The 22,519-nt window shown below is 43.4% G+C and overlaps 1 non-coding gene across 1 annotated transcript; it reads right to left on the reverse strand.

Moving 5' to 3' along the window:
- Positions 1–14,234: 14,234 nt before the first annotated feature.
- On the reverse strand, positions 14,235–14,309 carry Trnap-cgg (transfer RNA proline (anticodon CGG)). Its single transcript has one exon. It is a non-coding gene; the product is annotated as a tRNA-Pro (tRNA).
- Positions 14,310–22,519: the final 8,210 nt, after the last annotated feature.

The following is a 22,519-nucleotide window of genomic DNA, read 5'->3' on the forward strand; positions in this document are numbered from 1 at the left end:
AGTAGTGGCACTCGCTGTATTGCAGAAGTTCGAGTAACGAAGATTTTTGTGAGGTAAGTGATTTGTGAAAGGTATAGGTTAATGTTAGTCAGGGCCATTCTTTTGTAGGGATTATTGAAAGTCAGATTGCGTTGCGCTAAAAAATATTGTGTGTCAGATTAAGCACAGTCATGTATAATTGTTCAAAGGGGACGTTTCACACCTAGCACATTATACACTCCTGGCCATTAAATTTGCTACACCACGAAGATGACGTGCTGCAGACGCGAAATTTAACCGACAGGAAAAAGATGCTGGGATATGCAAATGATTAGTTTTTCAGAGCATTCACAAAAGGTTGGCGCCGGCGGCAACACCTACAACGTGCTGACATGAGAAAAGTTTCCGACCGATTTCTTATACACAAACAGCAGTTGACCGGCGTTGCCTGGTGAAACGTTGTTGTGATGCCTCGTGTAAGAAGGAGAAATGTGTACCATCACGTTTCAGACTTCGATAAAGGTCGGATTGTAGCCTATCGCGATTGCGGTTTATAGTATCGCGACATTGCTGCTCGCGTTGATCGAGATCCAGTGACTGTTAGCAGAATATGGAATCGGTGGGTTCAGGAGGGTAATACGGATCCCAACGGCCTGGTATCACTAGCAGTCGAGATGACAGGCATCTTATCGGCATGGCTGTAACGGATCGTGCAGCCACATCGCGATCCCTGAGTCAACAGATGGGGACGTTTGCAAGACAACAACCATATGCACGAATAGTTCGACGACGTTTGCAGCAGCATGGACTATCAGCTCGGAGACCATGGCTGCGATTACCCTTGACGCTGCATCAAAGACAGGAGCGCCTGCGATGGTGTACTCAGCGACGAACCTGGGTGCACGAATGGCAAAACGGCATTTTTTCGGATGAATCTGGGTTCTATTTACAGCATCTTAATGGTCGCATCCGTGTTTGGCGACATCGCGGTGAACGCACATTGGAAGCGTGTATTCGTCATCGCCATACTGGCGTATCACCCGGTGTGAAGGTATGGGGTGCCATTGGTTACACGTCTCGGTCACCTCTTGTTCGCATTGAGGGCACTTTGAAAAGTGGACGTTACATTTCAGATGTGTCACGACCCGTGGTTCTACCCTTCATTCGATCCCTGCGAAACCCTACATTTCAGCAGGATAATGCACGACCGTATGTAACAGGTCCTGTACGGGCCCTTCTGGGTACAGAAAATGTTCGACTGCTGCCCTGACCAGAACATTCTCCAGATGTCTCACCAATTGAAAACGTCTGGTCAATGGTGGCCGAGCAACTGGCTCGTCACAATACGTGTTGAAGCTGCATGGGCAGCTGTACCTGTACACGCCATCGAAACTCTGTTTGACTCAATGTCCAGGCGTATCAAGGGCGTTATTACGGACAGAGGTGGTTGTTCTGGGTACTGATTTCTCAGGATCTATGCACTCAAATTGCTTGAAAATGTAATGACATGTCAGTATAATACAGGGTGATTCAAAAAGAATACCACAACTTTAAAAATATGTATTTCATGAAAGAAACATAATATAACTTTCTGTTATACATCATTACAAAGAGTATTTAAAAAGGTTTTTTTTCACTCAAAAACAAGTTCAGAGATGTTCAATATGGCCCCCTCCAGACACTCGAGCAATATCAACCCGATACTCCAACTCGTTCCACACTCTCTGTAGCATATCAGGCGTAACAATTTTGATAGCTGCTGTTATTTCTCGTTTCAAATCATCAATGGTGGCTGGGAGAGGTGGCCGAAACACCATATCCTTAACATACCCCCATAAGAACAAATCGCAGGGGGTAAGATCAGAGCTTCTTTGAGGCCAGTGATGAAGTGCTCTGTCACGGGCTGCCTGGCGGACGATCCATCGCCTCGGGTAGTTGACGTTCAGGTAGTTACGGACAGATAAGTGCCAATGTGGACTCTCCATACAGTTGATTGTGGAATTTGCAGCTCTCTGCTAGCTCTGCGAGTCGATATTCCTGGGCTGCGAACAAATGCTTGCTGGATGCGTGCTACATTTTCATCACTCATTCGCGGCCGTCCAGAACTTTTCCCTTTGCACAAACACCCATTCTCTGTAAACTGTTTATACCAACGCTTAATACGCCACCTATCAGGAGTTTTAACACCATACTTCATTCGAAATGCACGCTGAACAACTGTCGTCGATTCACTTCTGCCGTACTCAATAACACAAAAAGCTTTCTGTTGAGCGGTCGCCATCTTAGCATCAACTGACGCTGACGCCTAGTCAACAGCGCCTCAAGCGAACAAATGTACAACTAAATGAAACTTTATAGCTCCCTTAATTCGCCGACAGATAGTGCTTAGCTCTGCCTTTTGTCGTTGCAGAGTTTTAAATTCCTAAAGTTGTGGTATTCTTTTTGAATCACCCTGTATATCTGTCAAATGAATACCAATTCATTACCTGCAATTCTTCTTGGTGAAGCAATTTTAATGGCCGGAGTGGCCGAGCGGTTCTAGGCGCTTCAGTCTGGAACCGCGTTGCTGCTACGGTCGCAGGTTCGAATCCTGCCTCGGGCATGGATGTGTGTGATGTCCTTAGGTTAGTTAGGTTTAAGTAGTTGTAAGGCTAGGGGACTGATGACCTCAGATGTTAAGTCCCATAGTGGTTAGAGCCATTTAGTAGTGTAGTTGCCAGGCTCTAATGAGAAAGACGGTGAACTACAAGAACAAAACACGTTACAAATTGTACCTGTCGCCTCACAGTAGGCATACTTGGGGTCAGGGTTCCTCTAGACCGTCACGGGACAGGATTATCGTACAGTGCACCAAGCTTATTGTAACTGCTTCATATCTGCGCATGCCTTTAGAGCACAAGTACTGGACTCCCCGCAACATGCAGTGTTGTTTCACAGCAATGGTCGTAATTAGCGGCAGCCGGATTAGGGGATTAGCGCCCCATGCGTAGCGACCCTCAACACAGCACATATGACTGCGTTTTGACAGACTCCGTGAGTGGGAAGCAAGGAGTGCTGGTGAACGGCGTCGAACTGTGTTCAGCGACGTGATGGTTCTGTACTCTTTGTATGGACATCGTCAGCTAGTATGCCGGCGACTTGGAGAGAGGTCACATTCTTCCAATGTTTTGGAGAGGCACAGAAGTGTTGCTTCTGGAGTCACGCTGTTTGGACTTCAGGCCACGGTGGTAGTGGATTAGGAAAGTGTGACTATACGATGGTGCGTCATCTATGTCCTCTACTCTTATCTCTCATGCGGCAGCATCATGTGCTCCTCCACACGTGGCATGTGTCTCTATGAACTGCCGGCATCATGTTGAGGTACGCCTATGGCCAGCAAGAACTCCAGCTCTGTAACTCATACAACATGTGTGGAACCAGCTAGAAAGTCAACTCCATCCTACCTATCCAAGATATCCACTATATCAAGGACCAGTTACAACATTAGTGGGCCAGCTTGCCTCAGGAGAGAATACAACGATTTTATGACACTCTTTCCAACCAGATCAGTGCATGCATCCAAGTCATACTAATAACTGGGGTCATAGTATCAAGTTATTCGTAAATATGACTCGATTTTGTAACCCTTTAATGATCATTTAGTTTTCTCCTCCCCTGTGGATGCGCCACTTTGTTGTCAGACAGCGTGTTTTTGGTGTAAAGCGTTCACACATCTATTGTTTTTTACAATAACTCCTTCAAGTAGTATTTACACACATCAAAAAAAGTTTTGCATCACTCCGGCTCCCAGATCTCCTGAAGATAGACGTTGCCTGTGACTTTTACAGCCCCTTTCACTGTTCAGAGATGTCACTAAACACTCCCCAAGATGTAAACAACGATGCATGAGCAGCGCCTACTAGACGGAGGGGGTCCGACACCCTATCACTTCGAGTCGTTCCACAAGGAAGGAGGTACATGGTTCGTGTTGTCTGTAGTTCAACCATGCCTAGACGGTCAATACCGCGGTTCGATCGCTTCCGCATTATTACTTTGTGCCAGGAAGGGCTGTCATCAAGGGAAGCGTGCAGACGTCTCAGAGTGAACCAAAGCGACGTTGTTCGGACATGGAGGAGATACAGAGAGACAGGAACTGTCGATGAAATGCCTCGCTCAGGCCGCCTAAGGGCTACTACTGCAGTGGATGACCACTACCTACGGATTATGGCTCGGAGTAAACCTGACACCAACGCCACCATGTTGAATAATGCTTTTCGTGCAGCCACAGGACGTCGTGTTACGACTCAAACTGCGCGCAATAGGCTGCATGATGCGCAACTTCATTCCCTACATCCAAGGCGAAGTCCATCTTTGCAAATACGACACCAAGCAGCGCGGTACAGATGGGTCCAACAACTAGACGAATGGACCGCTCAGGATTGGCATCACGTTCTCTTCACCAATGAGTGTCGCATATGCCTTCAACCAGACAGTCGTCGGAGACGTGTTTGGAGGCTCAACGCCCAGTGAGTGCTGCGAGGTGGAGGTTCCCAGCTGTTTTGGGGTGGCATTATGTGGGGCCGACGTACGCCGATGGTGGTCATGGAAGGCGCCGTAACGGCTGTATGATAGTGAATGCTGTCTTCCGACCTATAGTGCAAATATATCAGCAGCACAGTGGCGAGGCATTCGCATTCATGGACGACAATTCGCGCCCCCATCGTGCACACCTTGTGAATGACCTCCTTCAGGATAACGACATCGCTCGACTAGAGTGGCCAGCATGTTCTCCAGACATGAACCCCATCGAAAATGTCTGGGATAGATTGAAAAGCAAAATTTTCTACATGGCTGCATGTTCAGAGTCCAGGAATAATTACAATTGAAAGAAAACAGCCCTCGGTCACTATTTTTAACGAATTAACTGGGTTTCAACACTGCTAGGAGTGTCTTCCTCAGAATTTAAATCAAAGAATGGTCTATAACATGGTCACAGAATCATGACTAAAAACATACGATACAGAGTATAAGTACAGAATCATCGTGAAAGACTGGCAGTACTTATATGTCATTTATAAAATAATAAATATGCCGAAAGGGCATTAGTCACAAAGATATTTAAGATAAAAAATTGTGATGGTAAGCCACTGAGGGCTGGTCGTTACTTACATGGTTACAGGTTGCAAACAATTTTTTATCTTAAATATCTTTGTGACTAATGCCCTTTTGGAATATTTATTATTTTATAAATGACATATAAGTACTGCCAGTCTTTCACGATGATTCTGTACTTATACTCTGTATTATACGTTTTTAGTCACAATTCTGTGACCATGTTATAGACCATTCTTTGATTTAAATTCTGAGGAAGACACTTCTAGTAGTGTTGAAACCCGGTTAATTCGTTAAAAATAGTGACCGTGAGCTGTTTTATTTCAATTGTAGATTGAAAAAGGCTCTTTATGGACGATGTGACCCACCATCCACTCCGAGAAATCTACACCGGATCGCCGTTGAGGAGTGTGAAAATCTGGACCAACAGTGCCTTGATAAACTTGTGGATAGTATGCCGCGACGAATACAGGCATCCATCGATGGAAAAGGACCTACTACTGGGTATTACAGGTATCGGTGCTCAAAAATGGTTCAAATGGCTCTGAGCACTATGGGACTTAACAGCTGAGGTCATCAGTCCCCTAGAACTTAGAACTACTTAAACCTAACTAACCTAAGGACATCACACACATCCATGCCCGAGGCAGGATTCGAATCTGCGACCGTAGCGGTCACGCGGTTCCAGACTGAAGCGCCTAGAACCGCTCGGTCACACCGGCCGGCCGGTACCGGTGTGTAGACCCATCTGGACCACCACCTCTGAAGGTCTCACTGTATGCTGGTACAACATGCAATGTGTGGTTTTCATGAGCAATAAAAAGGGTGGAAATTGCGTTTATGTGATCTCTATTCCAATTTTCTGTGCAGGTTCCGGAACTCTCGGAACCGAGGTGATGCAAAACTTTTTTTGATGTGTCTAGTACAGGTCACAAATACTTGGGCTATATTTTACGACAGCTCGCGCAAATGTTTTTCAAGTAACTCCCTTTATAGGATGATTTCACTTACCCAGTAGCAAACCAGTGAGCCGAAGTCTGCCAATTGCTTTACTTCTGACTGAGCATATGTTCTCTTGTATCCCTACAAACTGTTACAACCTGGTATTCATATGAGCTGACCAATCCCATTTGTGACTTACTGATTTTCCAGTCAAGAGGTACCAGTTTTCTTCATTTTGTGAAGTACACAATTTTTCATTTGTCAACATTTAAAGCAATTTGCCAATCTTCGCAATACTTTGAATACTTATCAGGATATGACTGAACATTTGTGGAGCTTTTTTGAGACAGTACTTTGTTACTGATAACTGCATCCTTTGAGAACATTGTCAGGTTTCTATTAACATAGTCCACCAGATCATTAACATGCAACATGAACAGCAAGGGTTCCAACATACTTGCTTGAGGCACGACTGAAGTTAACTTCTGTATCTGATGGAGACTTCATCCGACAAATCATGCTGCGTCCTCCCTACGAAGAAATTCTCAGTTCAGTTGCAGATGTAATCTTATACCCCATACGATGGTATTTTCGTAAATAAACGTACCGAGTCAGGTATTTGGAAGTCAAGAAATATTGTATGTGTCTGATTTCCGTCGTCCAGAATGGCTTTCAGGATCTCATTTGAGAAACGCAGGAGTTGGCTGTGTTGAACTTTCATCTTCTTTTACTTCTTAGTCACTTTTCTGTATTTAAATCACCCGTCATAGTTATCTCTCATTTATAGATGTTAAGATCCATTACGCAGATTTGATTATCAGCTTTATCACTGAAATTCAGGATGTCTACACTACTGTTTCTATGGTCTTCCACTTGTTTGTTTTAGATACTTACCACAAACAATTTTGTAATCGCTTTCCGCTTCTGTATTACAGCAAAATTTGGATTGGATGCGATGAAAGTAAATTCGATGTCAGAAAATTATTTCTTGCACTAAATGAAATCAGATATCTACTAAGTATCTATTAAGTTTCCCAGTTTGTTTAGTTTGGAAATGATCATTGTTGTTAGTCTAGAAAATTAATACATTCACTGTCCATCCATCTATATCTACATCTACATCCATACTCCGAAAGCCACCTGACGGTGTGTGGCGGAGGGTACTTTGTGTATCTCTATCGGTTCTCCCTTCTATTCCAGTCTCTTATTGTTCGTGGAAAGAAAGACTGTCGGTATGTCTCTGTGTGGGATCTAATCTCTCTGATTTTATCCTCATGTTCGCTTCGCGAGATATACGTAGGAGGGGCAATATACTGCTTGACTCCTCGGTGAAGGTATGTTCTCGAAACTTCAACAAAAGCCCGTACAGAGCTACTGAGCGTCTCTCCTGCAGAGTCTTCCACTGGAGTTTATCTATCATCTCCGTAACGATTTCGCGATTACTATATGATCCTGTAACGAAGCGCGCTGCTCTCCGTTGGATCTTCTCTATCTCTTCTACCAACCCTATCTGGTACGGATCCCACACTGGTGAGCAATATTGAAGCAGTGGGCGAAGAAGTGTACTGTAACCTACTTCCTTTGTTTTCGGATTACATTTCCTTAGGATTCTTTCCATGAATCTCAGTCTGGCATCTGCTTTACCGACGATAAACTTTATATGATCATTCCATTTTAAATCACTCCTAATGTCTACTCCCAGATAATTCATGGAATTAACTGCTTCCAATTGCTGACCTACTATATTGTAGCTAACCTGGGAGCCTGGGAACCTGGGAACCCGTGTCTATGGTCCTCTGAGTCTCGTGGACGAATAGCGCGAGCTGGGTTTCACACGATCGTCTTTTTCGAAGCCCATGCTGATTCCTACAGAGTAGATTTCTAGCCTCCAGAAAAGTCATTATACTCGAACGTAATAAGTGTTCCAAAATTCTGCAACCGATAGACGTTAGAGATATAGGTCTATAGTTCTGCACATCTGTTCGACTGTGATAATAGATAAAACCAGTCTGTATGAACAAATATGACAATGATTATTTCAATGTATGAAGTATTAGCAAAGATTACGTTCTTTTCTTTGCCGTTCTCTGGCATTTCTAATTTATGGTAAGTAATTATCTTCCGACTTAAAGTGTTATCGAACGGTATTAAGTTGTTTGATGCTTTTTCGTCGTCATAGTTAGAATTTAATGAATACCTCATTAGCCTTGAACAGTTAGTGCAAATACCAGCTATTGTTCAGTCCTGCGCAAGGACGGAATTAACTGATTATCTTGGCTTTTGAGATACGGCAGATACCGTTTCTCTCGTTTATATACACTGAGTTGTAGTTGTTCGGTGAAAATCTGAAGAGACACCTGTTGACTGTTGTCAGACAGAGCCGGTGCAGACGCTACAAACTTTTACATCTCGTCATGCTGCTTGGGGGCCTACGGAGACAGCTCCTTGCTGTTGCAAGTAGTAAGTAAACACATATTTTCGTCATTTGTATTACTAATACTTTTGTATTCTAATTCGCGCTTGTTCAACAAGTTCGTGTTCCTTAACATAACTTCTCGATTTTAACTCTAATAACCGAAAAAATATCTTATTAAATTGTCAACAGATGACTTCTTAACCATCTTGCACTGTATTTTAATAGTTATTTTCTACCTTGTAGCATCCCGCAAAGCATGGGCCCAACCGATATTTCACTGCTCCTGACCAACCTGCCCTTTTTTCTCCTCTCTGGGAATATTCTCTGACGACACAGAATCGTCTTAACTGACGGAAACCTACACTATGTGATCAAAAGTATCCGGACACCTGGCTGAAAATGACGTACAAGCTCGTGGCGCCCTCCATCGGTAATGCTGGAATTCAGTATGGTGTTGGCCCACCCTTAGCCTTGATGACAGCTTCCACTCTCGCAGGCATCAGATGCTGGAAGGTTTCTTGGGGAACGGCAGCCCATTCTTCACGGAGTGCTGCACTGAGGAGAGGTATCGATGTCGGTCGGTGAGGCCTGGCACAAAGTCGTCGTTCCAAAACATCCTAAAGGTGTTCTACAGGATTCAGGTCAGGATTCTGTGCAAGCCAGTCCATTACAGGGATGTTATTGTCGTGTAACCACTCCGCCACAGGCCGTGTTTATGAACCGGTGCTCGATGGTGTTGAAAGATGCAATCGCCATCCCCGAATTGCTCTCCAACAGTGGGAAGCAAGAAGGTGTTTACAACATCAGTGTAGGCCTGTGTTGTGATAGTGCCACGCAAAACAACAAGACGTGCAAGCCCCCTCCATGAAAAACACCAGCACACCATAACACCACCGCATCCGAATTTTACTTTTGGCAGTACACACGCTCGCAGATGATGTTCACCGGGCATTCGCCATACCCACACCCTGCCATCGGATCGCCACATCTTGTACCGTGAGTCGTCACTCCTCACAAAGTTTTTCCACTGTTCAATCGTCCAATGTTTATGCTCCTTACACCAAGCGAGGCGTCCTTTGGGATTTATCGATGTGATATGTGGCTCATGAGCAGCCACTCGACCATGAAATCCAAGTTTTCTCACCTCCCGCCTAACTGTCATAGTACTTGCAGTGGATTCTGATGCAGTTTGGAATTCTTGTGTGGTGGTCTAGATAGATGGCTGCCTAGTACACATTACGACCCTCTTCAACTGTCGGCGGTCTCTGTCAGTCAACAGACGAGGTCGGCTTGGACACTTTTGTGCTGTACGTGTCCTTTCACGCTTCCACTTCACTATCTCATTGGAAGCAGTAGACCTAGGGATGTTTAGTAGTGTGGAAATCTCTCGAACAAGCTTCGACACAAGTGATACCCAATCAGCTGACCACGTTCGAAGCCCGTGAGTTCCGCGCTCTCACACGATGACCAATGACTACTGAGGTCGCTGATTGGTGTATCTGGCGGTAGGGGACAGCACAATGCACCTAATATGAAAAACGTATGTTTTTGGGGGTATGAAGACTGGCGTCTTTTGGTTTTTGAACTGTTTATGTTTTCCAGGTACCCTGGGGAACTTTGTCGCTTTTTTTAATCATAAATATATAATATCCGTTCCAAATCTCTGACGCCAGAATCAGTATCTCTGGAATCACTGACGTCATCATCATCATTCTTGGAAATCCTTCCCCTCCTCTCTCATTTCCCAGAATTCTGTCCACACTCCCCCTCTCCCCTCTCACCACGAACATGGCCAACAGCGTTATGCATATCATGCTCTCAGCCAAGGGCCTTAGGACTCTTGTGCACTAATGTTTCACCGAATGGCGCACGTATTCAGCCCCTCACCCTTGAGCAATTTTAATTTTTATAATTCGATTGCGTCAATGTCATAATTTGTGTTTGTGGTTCGAGGATGAAGGGTCCTTCTACCACTGGGAAATGTGCTCTCCATTGTAGCACAGTGCCTGAGTATTTGTTATAACAAAGTAGTGCATTATTATTAGGTGAATTTTGTCGTTCGCGGTAGTAATAATAATAATGACTGGGGGCTAGGACCTCCCGTCGGGTAGACCGTTCGCCTGGCGCAGGTCTTTCGAGTTGACGCCACTACGGTGACCTGCGCGTCGATGGCGATGAAATGATGATGATTAGGACAACGCAACACCCAGACCACTTAGCTACCGGGGGCGGACATTTGCAGTAATGAGATAGCGAGATACTTCGACACCACAATGTGTGTGATGCCGTAGCATATCCCGCAATATGTTAGCCTAGTGGCACCAAATCCAGAGAGAGGATCTGTGCCCAAAAGTATCTGAAATATCTGACAGTGTCGCACTGGCATCGTATTGGTGTCATGACAGCGTCACACACAGCGTTATGCTGGCGTTGCTTACATCACACCACCGTTACGCCAGCATCACACTGGCTTTGTGTTGGCATCACATTAGCCAAGTTCATAACGCATTGCTGAGGCCCTTGATTAACTGAGTGCTCACAAACACCTCTATTATTTATCAACCATGCACAGCTCCTCCCCATTAGAATCATGTGCTCTGTAGTTAGGGTATCACACTGGTTTTCCAAATACGCAGAGATTAAAAAATGGTGAAGTAAGATACTTCGCCATTGCAGTTTGTGTGACATAATAGCATATTCCACAAAATGTACGTCGAGTGGCATAAAATCTAGAAACTGGTAGTACTGGCTGTACAACTGGTAACCTGGTAGGACGCCAAATCTGCAAATTCGTAAAACTGGCTGCAACGATGGTAATTTTGTAGGACTCCAAACGCAGAAATTGACGGTTTGGAAGGACACCAAATCCGAAAAATGGCGAACTGGTAGGACAGCCCAAATTTCAGGTGTACCAGCCAATTAGGTTCCTTTCGGCGTATGCTGATGCATTAGCTCCATACTTAACAATCATATACAACCGTTCGCTCGACGAAAGATTCGGACCCAAAGACTGGAGAGTTGCACAGGTCACACCAATATTCAAGAAAGGTAGTGGGAGTAATCCACTAAATTAACGTCGATATGCAGCAGGATTTTAGAACATATATTGTGTTTGAACATAATGAATTACCTAGAAGAAAACAGTCTATTGACACACAGTCAACATGGGTTTAGAAAACATCGTTCCTGTGAAACACAACTAGCTCTTTATTCACATGAAGTGCTGAGTGCTGTTGACAAGTGATTTCAGATCGATTCCGTATTTCTGGATTTTCGGAAGGCTTTTGACACTGTGCCACACAAGCGGCTCGTAGTGAAATTGCGTGCTTATGGAATATCGTCTCAGCTATGTGACTGGATCTGTGATTTCCTGCCAGAGAGGTCACAGTTCGTTGTAATTGACGGAAAGTCATCGGGTAAAACAGAAGTGATTTCTGGCGTTCCCCATGATAGTGTTATAGGCCCTTTGCTGTTCCTTATCTATATAAACGATTTGGGAGACAATCTGAGCAGCCGTCTTCGGTTGTTTGCAGATGACGCTGTCGTCATCAGAAGATCAAAACAAATTGCAAAACGATTTAGAAGAAATATCGGAATGATGCGAAAAGTGGCAGTTGACCTTAAATAACGAAAAGTGTGAGGTCATCTACATGAGTGCTAAAAGGAACGCGTTAAACTTCGGTTACACGATGAATCAGTGTAATCTAAAAACCGTAAATTCAAGTAACTACCTAGGTATTACAATTACGAACAATTTAAATTGGAAAGAACACATAGAAAATGTTGTGAGTAAGGCTAACCAAAGACTGCGTTTCATTGGCAGGACACTTAGAAAATGTAACAGACCTACTAAGGAGACCGCCTACACTACGCATGTTCGTCCTCTTTTAGAATACTGTTAAGCGGTGTGGGATTCTTACCAGATAGGACTGACTGAGTACATCGAAAAAGTTCAAAGAAAGGCAGCACGTTTCGTATCAGCGCGAAATGTGGGAGAGAGTGTCACAGAAATGATACAGGATTTGGGCTGGAAATCATTAAAAGAAAGGCGTTTTTCGTAGCGACGGAATCTTCTCACGAGATTCCAATCACTAACTTTCTCCTCAGAATGCGAAAACATTTTGTTGACACAAACTTACATAAGGAGGAACGATCACCAAGACAAAATAAGGGAAATCAGAGCTCGTACAGAAAGATATAGGTGTTCATTCTTCCCGCGCGTTATACGAGATTGGAATAATAGAGAATTGTGAAGGAGGTTCGATGAACCCTCTGCCACGCACTTAAATGTGATTGTCAGTGTGTCCATGTAAAAAAAAAATGAGTTGATGGATGTTTATCTGACTACCACTTAATCGAAAAGAAAAAAAAGTCGCTGTGAATATTATTACGTTAGATACTGTAACACTTCTGCTACTAAATGTATCTGGATTTTCTCTTTTGATGCTAGTCAATTGTCAGGATGAGCATTACTGCAATGGGCATTTAATTCTAAAGCATTATGTCAGGGTGAAAATACTAAATAAACTAATTTTTCTCTCTTAACAACATGTGGGCAGGGTGGGTTCTTCCTTGGCTCGGGTATGAGGTAGAATGAAACAGCATTTTTACATAAGATCACTTTTATTGAAAGTTTGGTACAACTGTTTCCTTATTGGATCTTCTGGCTCGGAGAACGGCAGCTGTGTCCTTTGTGAAGTCTTCTGCTGCGGCAGCGGCGGCAGCGGCGGCGTCTGATTACGCGTGGCGGTGTGTATCTCGTGTCACCGTTTCGCCCAGTTGACTGGAGACGCGCCTCGTGCGGTGGTCCGTTTAATTATTGCGAGCGCAGTCGTGCATCGGATGGTGATAACTTGGATGTGGCGTCCCAGTGTTTGTTTCTCTTCTCTAAGCGGCGGCGTGTGTTGTGCGTCGGCCAGCGGAGCGGCGCGGCGGGGGAAGGCCAGTGTCCCGGACTCGAACAACGGACTCCCGCTTGCCACTCTTCGGCTGTCAGACCTTCATCCCAGCTCACAGGTGACTGCTGATGTGAGGCCGTCTCCTTCCCGTCCTCACGAGTCACCCGGGTACGTAAAAATCAGACTTCAAATACCTTTTAACTTCTGTCTTCTGGCGCCGAGGCTGCTGCTTGGTATTCCATTACGGCGGCGGACTTGGTGCGTCTGTGTATGATGTAGTCTCTTCTTGCATGACGGTCTTCAGCACCGAAACTGACCGAAAACTACTGCTACTCTTGTCGGGCCCAATGCGTCTCGCGTATTTATTCACTTCATTTCACTGGAGGTGAACGACTTCACGGTCATTGCCTCTTCTGTCTCGTTGGAAAGCTTCTCGAAGAATCTTCATAACGTCGGTCATTGGCTCTTTGAATGTAGGTCAGGGTCTTTGATCACATGTGACAATTGAGAAACACGTGAGCCGGTCGGGCGATGCCCTGACGGCTGAATCGACAGCGTCCGCTTATGTGGGGAGGGCGATGGCTTCACCTGAAAGTGCTGACTTCATGGTCATTGGCTCTTCTGTCACTAGTGCTCTGCTCGCTGTTTGCCCGTGTGTAGCTCTTCTAAACTAAACTAAGTTTTTCATTTATTTTCTAATTTCTACTTGACTTCACATTGATTTCACTAATTTATTCACCTTTCTTAAGTACCACTCAACATTCCTCCACTCTTCGGAGAAATTCGCCCTCGAATTTACCACTCAACAATATGTTTATACTGCACGTGTTTGTCATGTCACAGCATCTTCCACAAAAATGGTGCGAAATATTAACGTATGATGAAACTTCCTGGCAGATTAAAACTGTGTGCCCGACCGAGACTCGAACTCGGGACCTTTGCCTTCCGCGGGCAAGTGCTCTACCAACTGAGCTACCGAAGCACGATTCACGGCCGGTACTCACAACTTTACTTCTGCCAGTACCTCGTCTCCTACCTTCCAAACTTTACAGAAGCTCTCCTGCGAAACTTGCAGAACTAGCACTCCTGAAAGAAAGGATATTGCGGAGACACGGCTTAGCCACAGCCTGGGGGATGTTTCCAGAATTCTGGAAACATCCCCCAGGCTGTGGCTAAGCCGTGTCTCCGCAATATCCTTTCTTTCAGGAGTGCTAGTTCTGCAAGTTTCGCAGGAGAGCTTCTGTAAAGTTTGGAAGGTAGGAGACGAAGTACTGGCAGAAGTAAAGTTGTGAGTACCGGCCGTGAGTCGTGCTTCGGTAGCTCAGTTGGTAGAGCACTTGCCCGCGAAAGGCAAAGGTCCCGAGTTCGAGTCTCGGTCGGGCACACAGTTTTAATCTGCCAGGAAGTTTCATATCAGCGCACACTCCGCTGCAGAGTGAAAATTCTCATTCTATTAACGTATGATACTGTGACATTACGGTGTGAATTCTACAAACAATACTAGTCCTCAAGCTCAGGATTGGGCAACCTTTGGTGACCTGTGTGTCAGATTCACGTACTAATTTACGTTCACGGGCAGCCTCGTCACGACGCGACAGCAACGCTCCTAGTGAATAAAGTCACACCATAGTGTCTGTGACATTAATGTTTATGAGGTAATGCACTGATACAAAGGGCACTCCTTTCCAGACACGCCAGCTCAACAAATTAATCCTTAAAACACATATTTTTAAGAAAACAATCATTTTATGTTCACCCAGAATTTCTTGCTCGGGCCGAATTGAAGCCAATCGCAGGCCATCGGTTGCCCACGTGTGCTGTAGGTGAATTGTGTGTGACTAAACCTAAAACTGGTAGCCAATATCACCATAATTCATGGCATTTGTATCTTAATAACACAGCACCAGAGTATTAGACTTTTTTGTAAACACTATACACGTATCTGCTATAAGTACCAGACTGGACAGTACATTTGCATTCAATATTCGGGTGCTGTGAAACGGCCTTAGCGATCACGTATGTAAAAGCATTTGTTTGGCTAAAATGTTGATTACGTGGCGACAAATTCAAATTCGCATTTTTTGCAGGTCCTTACACACATGCATTTCTGTCAAGTCAGTCTTTGCAGGAAGTACCAAGTACTTTTACAAGCCCCATCTTTTCAGGATGAACACACTATCTGCTGGGCCTGCATAAATATTGTATTAAAGCAGCATCAAAAACTGGTTCAAATGGCTCTGAGCACTATGAGACTTAACATCTGAGGCCATGCCTCGGGCATGGATGTGTGTGATTTCCTTCGGTTAGACAGGTTTAAGTATTTCTAAGTTCTAGGGGACTGATGACCTCAGATGTTAAGTCCCATAGTGATCAGAGCCATTTGAACCATTTTGAGTACACCGGAAAAGGTGTCAACACAGCCACACGCCACCCTTATCGAGAGTGACCAACAGCAAAAAGTAGTGGAATAGACCAAAATGTAAGCGTTAGAAATTGGTATAATTAGGTACCTGACGTTAAGATAACACATCTCCGTTTGAGCAATTCCATGGCTGCCTTTAACATAATTAGGAGCACTGCCTCCAGTATAAAGTGCTCTAGAAAAGAAGGGAAACTTTCACTACTTACTGAAGAGTTAATACGTTGTCTGTAAGCACTACAAAGTATGACGACCACACATCTTTCTTCCACCATGTATTCATGCATTAATATGACACCTATATACATCATCACACAGTAAAGCGATCTCTATATCAAAAATGTTTCACGTATCTATAACGTTTTTGATGATTGTGACTCTCTGGTAAATTATTATTGTCCTGTGGCTGCAGAGTACTGGAATAATGTGCATCCCACATCTACATATGTACCACCACCGATTCTTAATTCACAGCTATAAATTAACATAGAGAGACTGTGCAGTTGTCACACAGCTGGTCATCCATATGCTGAGTGCATTTCACGAGGTGCAGCATCTCCCCTCTTACCTCGGCTAGCTGCTGCACCACACGCACATGTCCCTAGCCTTGACATCCGTATCAGACACCACATGCGGATGGTACACATCTTGATGCAGTGCACTCTCATTCCACTGTGTAGAGTACAACTGTTTGTATAGATGCTTTGGTAGTATTTCTGCGTTAAATAATTTAATGTGTAGATAACAGAGCATAGTTTTATAACCTGTTATAGGTCCTGAAACTTCCTGGAAGATTAAAACTGTGTGTCGGACCGAGACTCGAACTCGGGACCTGTTTACCTGGAATTGTGTACTTTTACACAACTCAACCTTCATCTTTTATGTATTTACATTAACTCTCCAGAAGGTGTTACTTTAGTTCCCACTTGAGTCTGTCGTATTTTTATACTTGCAGGACAAATATACCAAGGCGTTTTAGTATAGCAATGTAATCTGAATGGTTAATGCTTTCTTGCTGATGATGATTATTCCAATTGGTAGTAAAAATCTGTAGACCAAGGTGGTAACACTTCTGCTCACATGTTCTTCCTGTTATGTGGTTGTACTTGCGATCCAATTACATTATTGTGTGTGTGTGTGTGTGTGTGTGTGTGTGTGTGTGTGTGTGTGTGTGTGTGTGTATGTGCTGTGATATGCATACCAGTCAGGGCCGCTTTTCGTTTTATGGAGTTATTCCACTTGAGGCTGAATCCAAATATTTTACGAGTCCAAATTCTCGTTACTTGCAACTCGTATGTGCTGGTAAAGAAAACCACAGCATGTGGAATCCGAATACAAAGTATCTTAAAAAGTCACTCTACATTACCAATAAAACAACTTAAAGTAAGAAGACATGGTGCATATCAGCGAGCTTTTTTTCCGTATATTCTTATGTATAGAAAAGAAGATGAGCAAACAGATAAATGCCTACCTCTTTAACTCAGAACACAGTCTTTTAGCTGGGATCAGAATGAATTGTGTATTTCACCATGTCCAAAGATCAACAAACAGTATTTAAAATCTGCTCCGTGGTACTCTAAGCCAATCACTTCCATGTAGTATCAATTAGCAAATAACTATAAGAACAGCTGCTGCATCGTGTTTAACAGTGTACTGCAATTTGTTTGGTGCGGTTATAAGAACACCCAAAAATTGACTGGCGTTCAAGTAAGCCTTCCAAACACGCAACGAGCAAAGCATGTAAGTTACCTACCTCAGCAAACAATTTTAACTATCTACTTGTAAACCACATGGAGTATCTTAACAGGGGCTTAAGTATTATTGAGAAGTGCAATTTTAAACAGGCAAAATGTATTTTTTTCAGTCCAGGATATTATTCTCCAGGGTACCATTAAATATGGGAATTTCCGAATTGGGATTGATTCCTATAAATAATGTTATTCTATAGGTGTTAAGAACATGAACCAATGTGTCAAACAGACTTAAACCATTTGCCTGTGTAAGAAATTATTCCCACACGTATGATTAATGTGTTATGCTATGCAAACGAACAAGAAAACAGAATATGGTGAACATGAAAGTCAAGAAGGAAATCTGGAGAATATGGCGAAGACTACTGCCGTAGAGGAAGAATATAAACTACAAATGGAAAAAGAAGACTCTATTTCAGATGCACAAGCAAGGTTTACTTATTGCTGTAAACACAGAATATGGAGAAATTTGAATGCAACTGGGGAATACATGATATTAGCATTTACTGTAAATAGCAATGCTAAGTGACCATACATTGGAGTACTGGACGAACAATATCGGAATCAAGACTGCTTACCACATTAACGTATATACGAGATTTCGTATATAAAGCCCCAGTCACATCTGGATCTGCTTAAGAAGTACGGCTACACTGCTTTTAAATGTGGTGGACTTGATATTTTGCTCCTAGAAGTATAACAACCATTTGCATAGTTTAAAATCAATAGAATAACAGCTTTTAACGGTGAATCGTTTGCGAAAATTGTTAACTTGCTTTTAACTGTGAATCATTTGCTAAAATTAACAACTTAAATTTGCAAACGAAATTCCTCAAGAACGAGATATAAAAGAGCTGGCAGCGTACAGACGGGTCGATGTAGAGGGTTTTAACAACAGCATCATGCAAGAGATAAGAGGTAAAATAACATACCTTCTTGTCAAATTACTGGCTGGAGAATGAAATATATGATTGAGATGTACATTTACATTATAAGCTAAAAATAAATCTGAGTGTTGTTAAAACTACACCAAACAAAAATAAGTAAAAAATCGTTTTCACATGTTGACTCTCTCCATTTGCACATAAAACTAATCAGCAGCTGTCAGCCATCCTTTCATACTCTAAAGAACGAAGAAAAACGTACTTTGGCGAGTTACGGCAGGTTTTGTGACATTAAGGTGCTAGCACAACCATTTTAAGGAGAACATCTAACTCAGTTGTGCTGATTTGTGTGCAAGATGTCGGTTGCAGGGAGAGAGGCATAGGTTACAGGCAAAGGAAACTGTTTGGGCGTTTCCTCCAGGCTCTACGCACAGAGGTGATGAACAATCAATTCTGGGGATGTGTAGCAATAGTGCATCTCGTTCTTAGAGCAGATAGTTGTGGCGTTATTACTGAAAAATACCCAATACTTCACTGTTAAATGTATTAATTAAGATACCAAACTTGGATCCAACGATATTATGAACTACGAAACCATTACTTATAATAATAATAATTGCTACCATTTTTAAGTTAGATAGCTCCTCCGTTCACACACAATTCGTCTAGAGCACAGGCGCATGGCATTGCAGCAGAGCCCTCGTTCTGTGTACATGGTGGCAGAGTGGATGAATGCTTCACTAAATGCCACATAGCGTTTCGACTTCTAAGAACTGCACATACGACCCCATGTGCAGATGACTGCTATCACATATTAACACATGCAGTTGAAGATCGAAAGATTGGATGTGATGATGATACTGAGGAACTTGTTCATTTGCACTAACTACGACTGCCTAAAGCAGGGCTTCACAACATACGTGCTCGCGGAGCAAGCTGTGAGCAGCAAGGCGCGAGCACGGAGCAGCGCGAGCACGCTACCCCCACTACCGGACCAGAGCGGTGAGTGGGGAGAGTCACGTGGGGCACACAACAGCTGCCGCCAGTCAATGTAAATCCGCGGCCACCTGCAGGGATATCACTCACGAATTATCACTGCGACAAATGAAACAAATAAAGGAGAATGTACACATGCCACATAATTTTATTAGCTTAGTGTATGCCTCTACATTCGCATTAATTTGTGAACTGTTACACAATAAAAGGTGTCACTGAAGTGTGGGATTCTCGGTTATCTTGTACTTTTTGCCCTTTACAATTGCGTCTATGTTCGGAGTAATTGTTATTGTGCGTTGTAGGCGCAGCGTGCAGTTTAAATTTCGATCAGACAATGCGTTTCTCAGGCGCGTCTTGTTACTTTTCATTGCAGAGAACAGTTGTTCACAAACATACGTGGAACCGAACATTGATATTATCGTAGCCGCCAGTTTGTGCAAACGAGGAAATCTATATTGAGGGAAGTGTCTGTAGAATTCCAAAATGTTTTTCTTGTTCTGAAATTTGTCTCTGTATTCTCTGTCACACTGCAGGTCAATAATTTCTTGCTGCAGCTCAGGACGAATCTCTTAAATATTCGCTGAATATGGAGAGAACAGATCAAAATCACTGTCTAGTGCTGTCAGATTTTGAAAGTGCTGATCAACTAAACTATATGAATAACGTTCACAGTCTTTGTGAACATCTTGCATGGATGATAATTCAGGAAAATGAGCTAGGTTTCCTGTTTCCAGCTGACTCACCCAAAGTGTCAATTTCATTTTAAAAGCTCGTATTCGATCGATGAAATGAGTAATTAGCAGATCTTTACCTTGTAGTAAAATGTTCAAAGCATTCAGATGGCTAGTTAAATCTGCTAAGAACGCGAGATGACGTTCAAACGTGCGCGCGCATTTCCCCTCCCTCCCCTCCCTCCCCTCCCTCCCTACTCCGCCACCTTGCACCTGCTCGCGAGCACGTGCCTGAGCAGACGCGAGTACTCGCGCTCAAAACCGGCCAGTTGTTAAGCCCTGGCCTAAAGCACCCCTTTTCCAGAGGTTTTCTAAGAAAAACTAGTAAGACTCATTGTATCCGTAGTAGTAACTCTGAGAGTGCAAAGAATAGCTATAAATCTCTGCTAACAAAGGAGAGGCCTGACGGTCTTACTGGCGAAGACCTGTTTTTTGTCATCGGTCTTCTGACTGGTTTGATGCGGCCCGCCACGAATTCTTCCCTTTTTCTAACCTATTCATCTCAGAGTAGCCCTTGCAATCTATGTCCTCAATTATTTGCTGGATGTATTCCAATCGCTGTCTTCCTCTACAATTTTTGCCCTCTACAGCTCCCTCTAGCACCATGGAAGTAGTTCCCTCATGTCTTAGCAGATGTCCTATCATCCTGTCCCTTCTCCTTATCAGTGTTTTCCACATATTCCTTTCCTCTCCGATTCTGAGCAGAACCTCCTCATTCCCTCACCCTATCAGTCCAACTAATTGTAAACATTCGTCTGTGGCACCACATCTCAAATGCTTCGGTTTTCTGTCCCGGTTTTTCCACAGTCCACGTTTCACTACCATACAGTGCTGTACTCCAGACGTAAATTCTCAGAAATGTCTTTCTCAAATTATGGCCTATATTTGATATTAGTAAACTTCTCTTGGTCAGAAATGCCCTTTTTGCCATTACTAGTCTGCATTTGATGTCCCCCTTGCTCCGTCCGTCATTACTGCTTAGGTAGCACAATTCCTTAACTTCATCTACTTCGTGACCACAATCCTGATGTTCAAATTCTGGTTGATCTTATTTCTACTACTTCTCACTACCTTCGTCTTTCTTCGATTTACTATCAATCCATACTCTGTACTCATTAGATTGTTCATTCCGTTCAGCAGATCAAGTAATTATTCTTCACTTTCACTCAAGATAGTAATGTCATCAGCGAATGGTATCATTGATATCCTTCCACCCTGAATATTAATTCCACTCCTCAACCTTTCTTTTATTTCCATCACTGCTTCCTCGATGTACAGATTGAACAGTAGGGGCGAAAGGCTACATCCTTGTTTTACACCCTTTGTAATACGAGCACTTCGTTCTTCGTCGTCCACTCTTATTATTCCCTCTTGACTCTTGTACATATTGTATATTACCCGTCTCTCCCTATAGCTTACTCCTACTTTTCTCAGAATTTCGAAAATCTTGCACCATTTTACACTGTCGAACGTTTTTTCCAGGTCGACAAATCCTATGAACGTCTCTTGACTTTTGTTTAGTCTTGGTTCCACTATTAACCGCAACGTCAGAGTGTCCTCTCTTGTGCCTTTACCTTTCCTAAAGCCAAAGTGATCGTCACCTAGCGCATCCTCAAATTCTTTTCCATTCTTCTGTATATTATTTTTGTAAGAAACTAGGATACATGAGCTGTTAAGCCAATTGTGTAATAATTCTGGCACTTGTCAGCTCTTGATATCTTTGAAATTGTGCGAATGATGCTTTTCCGAAAGTCAGATGATATGTCGCCAGACTCATATATTCTACACACCAACGTAAATAGTCGTTTTGTTGCCACTTCCCCCAATGATTGTAGAAATTCTGATGGAATGTTATCTATCCCTTCTCCCTTATTTGATCTTGAGTCCTCCAAAGCTCTTTTAAATTCTGATTCTAATACTGGATTCCCTATCTCTTCTAAATCGACTCCTGTTTCTCCTATCACATCAGACAAATATTCCTCCTCATAGAGGCTTTCAATGTATTATTTCCACCTATCCGCTCTCTTCTCTGCATTTAACACAGGAATTCCCGTTGCACTCTTAATGTTATCACCCTTACTTTTAATGTCACCGAGGGTTGTTTTGAAATGCCGGTTCTCTAAATTTTCTCAGTAGAGTTTCTCGAAAAGAATGTCACCTTCCCTCCAGGGTTTCCCATTTGACTTCCTGAAACAGCTCCGTAACACTTCAGTGTTGTTCAAAAGCCCGCCTCTGAATAGCTTGGATGTCTTCCTTCAATCCGACCTGGTACGAATCCCAAAAACTCGAGCAGTACTCAAGAATAGATCGCACCACCGTCCTACATGCAGTCTCCTTAACAGGGGAACCATTCTTTTCCAAAATTCTCCCAATAAACCGAAGTCGACCATTCCCCTTCCCTACCACAGTTGT

The sequence above is a fragment of the Schistocerca serialis genome, chromosome 4 (assembly GCF_023864345.2).
Source record: "Schistocerca serialis cubense isolate TAMUIC-IGC-003099 chromosome 4, iqSchSeri2.2, whole genome shotgun sequence".
In the NCBI taxonomy this organism is placed as follows: domain Eukaryota; kingdom Metazoa; phylum Arthropoda; class Insecta; order Orthoptera; family Acrididae; genus Schistocerca; species Schistocerca serialis.